General features: G+C 34.0%; 2 non-coding genes across 2 annotated transcripts; both read left to right on the forward strand.

Annotated features, from left to right (window-relative positions):
• The first annotated feature begins 5,991 nt into the window (after positions 1–5,991).
• Positions 5,992–6,065, forward strand: TRNAP-UGG (transfer RNA proline (anticodon UGG)). The gene has a single exon. It is a non-coding gene; the product is annotated as a tRNA-Pro (tRNA).
• A 165-nt stretch (positions 6,066–6,230) lies between these two features.
• Positions 6,231–6,304, forward strand: TRNAW-CCA (transfer RNA tryptophan (anticodon CCA)). Its single transcript has one exon. It is a non-coding gene; the product is annotated as a tRNA-Trp (tRNA).
• Positions 6,305–7,500: the final 1,196 nt, after the last annotated feature.

The following is a 7,500-nucleotide window of genomic DNA, read 5'->3' on the forward strand; positions in this document are numbered from 1 at the left end:
TTATACAGAATGGTAAAGAGGCCGTCTATGATCATCGATCATAGAAATGAAATAAAGAGATATTTTAATCCTTACCAACTCGATCTTGTCGCCCCTGGCAACAAACATGCATGAACCATTTCACGAAGTATGTGTCCGGATAGTCCAAAGTCTCGATAGTTAGCTCTTGGCCTTCCAGTTGAAAAACAACGTCGATGAAGGCGTGTAGGCACGCTATTCCGCGGTGGGGATTGTAACTTTCCATAAATTTCCCATTTGTCATTCAACGATCGAACTTTGCTTATTTCTTTTTTTGAGGATCGACGAATCAAATGATATTTCTGTTCCAATTTTTGCCTCTTCTTTTCCCTCTGAATCAAACTTTTTTTTCCATACTCATTAAGTTCCTATTAGTAGGAACAAAGAGAAGCAGATTTATTCTATACTCGATAAGTACCAATACGCAATGGGGAGGTTAATGCCATTTTATATGAGCGAATGTGCCCATACTTGTTCATCATTAAAGGACACTATTCGTAATAATTTTCCCTTATTTTTTCTGACTTTCTTTATAAAATTTTCTAATTTATGAATAAAATATGATAATAAAATATGATTAGGATAAAGTAGAATATTATAAAGATAATTATAAAGATAATAAAGGCTTTGTTACGTTTCCACATCAAAGTAAAATCTAGTACTGAGTTCTTTTTTCTTTCATTTAATGCCTATTGGTGTTCCAAAAGTACCTTTTCGAAGTCCTGGAGAGGAAGATGCATCTTGGTTTGACATATAGTGCGACTTGTCAGATATATTGGGTCATATGGGATTTCTCCGTTTTCTCCCCAATCGAGATATCCTCTGTTTCGCCCACGAAAGATTAATTGAATCATCAAAAATTTGGAGCGTGAAGTGCAATTAGATCCATTTTTGGGGGGGATTCAAATTACTATTATCAATTAGAAGAATTTATGGTTGGCTTAATTGGACTACTACATTGAAGTATCCAGGCTCCGTTTAAAAAAAAACAAGTGATAATATATCTATTTTATATAATAAAGGATTCCTATTTTTATTTGATTTGAAAGAAATCCTTTTTTGTAAGTAGAAGTTATTTCAAACTCTTATGTTAATCAATCGAGTAATATGCATGAAGCCGTCAACTATTTTACGGAATGCGTGAATTAAAAAAAAAAAGAAGGCATAAGAAAAAGAAGTGGTAATGGGAGCATTTGTACTATATGTGCAAATCAAAATCGGGCGGATCTTTACCCGGAGTAGAGCATAAACCTAAAAAGATTAAAGAGGCCCATTTAAGAACAAGAAAATAACATCGTGATTTGGATTGAATCGCGATGAAAGAATCCATCAATGAGAAGTTAATTGGATAAATTTAATGAATTCTTTTTTGATATTATACGTTAATAAGGAAAGGAAGACAAACTCGTGTTTAGTGAAAAATAAAAGAAAATCCTTTTTTATAAGTTAGAAGGAACTTGCTATGAAAAAATAAAAAGTATTGGAATCTACACATTGATTCTTTTTTTTTGAACCGTATGCATCAAAAGACGCCTGTATGGTTCCGAAGGGATTTGACCCCGAAGGGATTTGACCCTAATCAACCGACTTTATCGAGAAAGATTACTTTTTTTAGGTCAAGAGGTTGATAGCGAGATCTCGAATCAACTTATTGGTCTTATGATATATCTCAGTATCGAGGATGATACCAAAGATTTGTATTTGTTTATAAACTCTCCTGGCGGATGGGTAATACCGGGGGTGGCTCTTTATGATACTATGCAATTTGTGCAACCAGATGTACATACAATATGCATGGGATCAACCGCTTCAATGGGATCTTTTATCCTGGTCGGAGGAGAAATTACCAAACGTCTAGCATTCCCTCACGCTTGGCGCCAATGAGGCTTTTATTTGAGAGAAAAAAGAAGACTATGCCTTCACCATATGAAATATGAATATTAAGTAATAATAGCATGGCACTTTGAATTCGATATAAGAAATTTTGTTTTCAAAACATTAGATTATGTATCGAGAGAGTAATATGAGAAAAAGGTATTTCCGATTTTCTTATCGGAAGTCCAGTTCAGCGTCACAAACTTTTTTTCACACCAGAGGTCTCTTAACAATATTTATAGAGCGAAAAAAAAAAAACAAGATTCTTTTTTCCTTAGTTTATTTGATCAAATAAAAAAGCAACTTTGGGATTGCTTAATCACAGACAAATCACAGACAAAAAAATATAATAAAATAAATATATAAAGCAACGGAGCCATCATAGTATTTTTGAATTCCTCCGAAAGGAAGGGTGGTAAGTTGATCATTTACCGATCGGGGTCTGATCGATCCTATTTTTTCTTTATTTGATGTAAGGTAAGGGTCAATTTTATTGTAGAGCCGTATGCAATGCATAATGCCCGTACGGTTGTTCGATTCTATCTTTTTTTCTTGTTATTATTTTATCTTTGTTTTCTCTTCCCTTTATCATGCGAAATAAAGAAACCTTTTATTTTCTTATATCATCAGGGTAATGATCCATCAACCTGCTGGTTCTTTTTCTGAAGTAGCAACGGGAGAATTCATCCTGGAAGTGGGAGAACTGCTGAAACTACGTGAAACCCTGACAAGGGTTTATGTACAAAGAACGGGCAAACCCCTATGGGTTGTCTCCGAAGACATGGAAAGAGATGTTTTTATGTCAGCAACAGAGGCCCAAGCTTATGGAATTGTTGATCTTGTAGCGGTTGAATGACAATAGCATAGCCTGGATTTCGCATCAATTTGTGATTTTAAATTACCCCTGCCGAGTTTCATATTAATATATTATGACTTTTATTTACTATTCTATTCAATAAAAGGAATTCATAATCATGCGGTTAGGATCGATCTAAACCAGTCCATTATGTATATGATTCAACATGCCAACGATTAAACAACTTATTAGAAATACAAGACAGCCAATTAGAAATGTCACAAAATCCCCCGCGCTTCGGGGATGCCCTCAGCGTCGAGGAACATGTACTAGGGTGTATGTGCGACTCGTTCAGATCATGAACTAGAACAAAGGAAAGAGAGCCATGTTCGAATATCAATGATCAAATAGGATAGAACGGAAAACGAACTACATTTCCTATCTAAAAATAAGAAAATGGAGCATATCCCTTTTATTGTGTATGAAATTTATGGTTTCTATTGGTGTAAATCCACTCACCTCAATTCAAGATGAGAAGCAATTCTCCATTGGTAGCAAATGGTTATCCATTAAGCGGAGGAAATCTTAGTTAATATAGACCCCTCTTGCAAGAACGGACTAATAGGGTCAGCTACCCAGCCAACCTTCATAATTAAATACCGTTACTGTATAGGTAGAGCTCGTTGTGAAAGACCTATTACTGGATAATTCATGGGTAGAGCCGAAGAATGTGAACTATACAAGTTAGCAATAACATTGATTAAATGAAGTAAAGGCTCCGGTGTATAGAGAAGACCTCACCGTTTAAGAAGTAACCATAGAAACGATGGAATCCACTATTTCTTTATCATTGCTATTTTTTTTATTTATTTTTAATACCTAGTCTAGTACAATTTCGTATTTCGAGGCGAAACGCCTATAAAAAAGAAAAAATCGTGGTTGGGAAGGTTATAGTAGCCAAAGCCGTTGGAATTTTTAGTTTATACATTGGAAAAATCCGTTTTGTTATTAATATACTAGGAAAGGGGCAAAAGAATAACTGAAAGAAAGGAAATCTATTAGTTATTCGTGAAAGTTTCATTTATTCAATGACCTGAATTAGACGGGGATATATCGCTCGGAGATGTAGAACAAAAATTCGTTTATTTGCATCAAGCTTTCGGGGGGCTCATTCAAGACTTACTCGAACTATTACTCAACAAAAAATAAGAGCTTTGGTTTCGGCTCATCGGGATAGGGATAAGCAAAAAATCAATTTTCTTCGTTTGTGGATCACTCGAATAAATGCAGCAATTCGTGAAAGGGGGGGTATGCTATAGTTATAGTAGATTAATAAACGGTCTGTACAAGAGACAGTTGCTTCTTAATCGTAAAATACTTGCACAAATAGCTATATCAAATAGGAATTGTCTTTATATGATTTCTAATGAGATCATAAAAGAAGTAGGTTGGAAGGAATCCACCGGTTAAACGGAGTTGCCCGGAGAATGAACTCCGGGAAGGTCGAATAAAAATGAATAGAATATGATAAAATATGAGAAAGTAGTCAAAATAAATATGAATCAACAAGTTAAATAAAAAAAATTTATTCTTCCCAGATTATTATTTGTTTTCTTACGACACGAGAATTCAATCCGGATTCTTGGATTTTTCCAACAAAATATCAATCCCCGTTTGAGTTCGGATGGGAATTCGAATTCAAGTGAATAAAGAGTAAACCTATCTTTTTCTGGCTCTAAGACTAGGAGTTCTAGTGGTCGACTCGGTTCTTTCAAATTGTTTTTCATTATTAAGAAAAGGTAACAAAGATAAAATACGAGCTTGTTTTATAGCAATAGTAATTAATCGTTGTTGTTTCAAGGTCAATCTATTCACTCGTCTAGATAATATTTTTCCCTGTTCACTAATAAATCGACTAATTAAACTCATGTTTTTATAATCAATTCGATCCCCCGATTGGATCGGGGGCAAACGCCTACGAAAAGATCGCTTGGATTTAAGAAAAGTTCGCTTGGATTTATCCATGGTTTGGTTAGTTTATTTCTTATCCCTAAAATCCTATTTCAGCCGTATCTCTAATTAGAATAAAAAAATAGGATTTGGTTTGTTTATAATTATCGTTAACTATGTTAAATATGTTATATATATAATGTCATTTTTTCATTTTCCTTGTAAGATAGATAAGGGCGCAGGTGCTCGGTTCGATCTATTTCTTTACCTCCCCGTGAATCGTATGTTTGTAACAATATGGACAGAATTTTCGCAACTCCAATCGATTAGGCGTATTGTGCCGGTTCTTTTGAGTAATATATCTGGAAATGCCCGTTGATGCCTTATTAACATTAACACCGTTTCGAACACAAGCGGTACATTCCAAAAGAACCGGTATTCGCACATCTTTACCCTTGGCCATGAACCTCCTTTGGATTTTTCATTTACTCAACTCTTCCTCTTTCAATCCGAAACGAAAAAGAAGAAAGGAAGGAAAAAACAAAATAGAATTTGTAACTTACTATCCTCTTATGCAAGATTTCACTACAATCAATATAGCAAATAAGATAGAAAGATTTCTAAACTAGATTTCAAATCACAGTACAGTATTTCATATAAGTATCTTATATAATACTCTTTCCCTAGAACCACAGTTTGTATTCTACTTCCATAGAAATTGAATACATAGAAATTTCATATTAATTTAATTCCAACCTGAACCCAAGTCTCGCAGCTGTTGAATGCACTTTTATTCTTTCTCTTTCCTCCCTTATTCTAAAATTTTTTAAAGGGAAAAAAGAGAAAAGAAGGGGGGCTGGTATTTAATTGTATCTCTAATCTTCTTTATTCCTTCCCACGTCAATAACTAGAATGAAAAAAAGGGGAACGTCAACGCATCCGGGAAAAAACGATTAATCTCTATCAATAAACCTGCCAAAGAACCGAACCATAGAGTACTTAATACCGGTGCTACAGAAAGATATGTTTTTAGATCTCGCATTGAAAAACCTCCTTCATTTTATTGTAATACATAAACATATTGAAATGTACAATCATCCAGTAAATAAGATTGACTTTTTGTTAAATACAGAAAAAAAACGTCCTTTCTTCCCCAATATTCCCCCAACTCATTTATTTTTCCTAGGGGTTCCATTCCATTTTTCATATAGATAGAAGTATTTTACTATTATTATATGTTAAATGAGAACAAAAAGACGAAATGGACATAAAAATTCTAGATTTTAATAGAGGAGATAACGATGTGGAAAACAAGACAAGAAATCTCTACAATGACACTGTAGACCAATGGAAGGGATGTAGCGCAACTTGGTAGCGCGTTTGTTTTGGGTACAAAATGTCACGGGTTCAAATCCTGTCATCCCTACCTATTACTGCTCCTTTGAGCAGTAACGAGGGATTTTTTGAGATCAATTCACATTGGACATATCATATAGAATCTTTCATTGTTATGATACTATTATAGTGTATGCATACAAGATGTATTGGGGCCAATCCTTTTATTTACAGTCTTATCTTTTATGATAAGAAAGCGCTCTTAGTTCAGTTCGGTAGAACGTGGGTCTCCAAAACCCGATGTCGTAGGTTCAAATCCTACAGAGCGTGATTCGTATCTTCTTCGATCGAATTCGGTTGAAGCACTAACTGGAACGGCAATCTGAATTTGACCTCCTGGATATTAAAGAAAGGAGGAGGTCAATCAAAAAAAGAGATGTTAATTAATCTAATCAAAGATCCAACTGATCGCCACGCCTGTATTGTAAATATGCAGTTACAAATAATCCAGCCAAAGTAATAGGAATTAGACCTAACACGATTCCAAATAGGAAAACTTCAATCATTTCAATTTGTTTAAAAGGAGAAAAAAGAGGTAATATCTATACCTAAATATTAATTTGAATTACCATGAATCTCAATGACCAAGAATTGGCAATGGACACGGTAAGTAACTATAAATACACAGAAGTTCGCGGAAAGATTTCCTTTTATGAATTGTGCAATGAATTTCAAATCAGTCGTATCTTGCTCAGACCAATAAATAGAGCTGAGGTTATAGTTAAAGCCGTCAGTAGAAAACCGAAATAACTAGTTATGGTAAGCATGAAGGAGCTAAATGAAATATGTTCTTTTTATACATATGTTTATAAAAAAGCACTTACCCGAGTTTCCTTTTTTGCAAAATAGGAGATAAAAAAAAAATACCAATTGAAAGAATAAGTCCAATTGAAAGGTTTTGATTGATCTATCATTATAGACAGCACTAACAAGGAGAAAGTCACAACTGTATAAAAAAATGGATTAATCATCTGTAACATCTACCCATACCGCCAATCAGTGAATTCATTCTTGGATAATTTTTCAACTCAACTTAGAAACGAATAATAAGAACTGGGTCATTTAATTTCGTTTTAAAATGAAAGTCTTTTCGAATCATTATGGAATGAAATTATTAAATTATTCCTCTTTTTATCGTTTTTCTTCTAGGCGAATTCGATATTGGGATTTTTTCCCGGAACGCGATTGGTTTCTAAGATCACTTCCAGCTCTGGGCCTTTTATTAGTTAGCCCTGGTAAAGCCCCCAGGCGGCATATTTTTTTGAAACGAGGACCTCGGTAACGCAACATAAAGACTCCTTCTTCTTATTTATATTTAATTATTAATTCTTATTGATGAAATTTCATTCTACAGAATAAACCTAAACTAAAAATGAACTAAATTCTAAATAAAGCGAAATTTACTTAGTTATTCTATTAAAGAATAATGAGATGAGTTGGATAAATATCCAGATCTTTATATTCTA

Source organism: Lactuca sativa, chromosome 4 (assembly GCF_002870075.4).
Source record: "Lactuca sativa cultivar Salinas chromosome 4, Lsat_Salinas_v11, whole genome shotgun sequence".
NCBI classification, from domain to species: domain Eukaryota; kingdom Viridiplantae; phylum Streptophyta; class Magnoliopsida; order Asterales; family Asteraceae; genus Lactuca; species Lactuca sativa.